The sequence below is a fragment of the Mandrillus leucophaeus genome, unplaced genomic scaffold, assembly GCF_000951045.1.
Source record: "Mandrillus leucophaeus isolate KB7577 unplaced genomic scaffold, Mleu.le_1.0 Scaffold63, whole genome shotgun sequence".
Taxonomy (NCBI): domain Eukaryota; kingdom Metazoa; phylum Chordata; class Mammalia; order Primates; family Cercopithecidae; genus Mandrillus; species Mandrillus leucophaeus.
The window spans coordinates 878,520-879,884 of record NW_012106808.1 but is presented as its reverse complement, the minus strand read 5'-3'; positions in this window follow the sequence as shown (position 1 = coordinate 879,884).

The following is a 1,365-nucleotide window of genomic DNA, read 5'->3' as shown; positions in this document are numbered from 1 at the left end:
TCAAGAAGCCTTTCGCTAAGACAGTTCTTGTGGAATTGGCGAAGTGATATTTCGAAGCCTGTAGAGGACTATGGTGAAAAAGGGAATATCCTCAGATGAAATCTCAAAAAAAGCTTTCTGAGGAACTCCTTAGTGTTCTGTTAATTCATCTCACAGAAATACATCTGTATTTGGTGGATCTGTTGCTAGCCTTATCTCTGTGGAATGTGAGAACAGATATTTCGGATCCCTTTGAAGACTATAGTGCCAAAGGAAATATCCTCGGATAACAAAGAGAAAGAAGCTTTCTGAGAAACTTCTTTGTGTTCTGTGAAATCATCTGAGAGAGTTACAGCTTTCCCCTCAAGAAGCCTTTCGCTAAGGCAGTTCTTGTGGAATTGGAAAAGTGATATTTGAAAGCCCATAGAGGGCTATGGTGAAAAAGGAAATATTCTCAGATGAAATATGGAAAGAGGCTCTCTGAGAAACCGCTCTCTGATGTGTGACTTTCACTGACAGAGTTTCATCTGTATTTCGTGAATCTCTTTGCTAGTCTTTATTCTGTGGAATCTCAGAACAGGTATTTCGGATCCCTGTCAAGACTATAAGGCCAAAGAAAATTTCTTCCCTTAACAAAGAGAAAGAAGCTTTCTGAGAAACTTCTTTGTGTTCTGTGAAATCATCTCGCAGAGTTACAGCTTTCACCTCCAGAAGCCTTTCGCTAAGACATTTCTTGTGGAATTGGAAAAGTGATATATGCAAGACCATACAGGGCTATGGTGAAAAAGGAAATATCCTCAGATGAAATCTGGAAAGAAGTTTCCTGAGCAACTGCTCTATGATGTGAGACTTCCACTCACAGAGTTACATCTGTATTTCGTGGATTTCTTTGCTAGCGTTATTTCTGTGGAGTCTGAGAACAGATATTTCGGATCCCTTTGAAGACTATAGGGCCAAAGTTAATATCCTCCGATAACAAAGAGAAAGAAGTTTCTGACAAACTTCTTTGTGTTCTGTGAAGTCATCTCACAGCGTTACAGCTTTCCCCTGAGGAAATCTTTCGCTAAGACAGTTCTTGTGGAATTGGCAAAGTGATATCTGGAAGCCCATAGAGAGCTATGGTGAAAAAGGAAGTATCCTCAGATGAAATCTGGAAAGAAGCTTTCTGAGAAACTGCTTAGTGTTCTGTTAACTCATCTCACAGAGTTACATCTGTATTTCGTGGATCTCTTTGCTAGCCTTATCTATGTGGAATCTGAGAACAGATCTTTCGGATCCCTTTGAAGACTATGGGGCCAAAGGAAATATCCTCAGATAACAAAGAGAAAGAAGCTTTCTGAGAAACTTCTTTGTGTTCTGTGAAATCATCTCACAGAGTTACAGCTT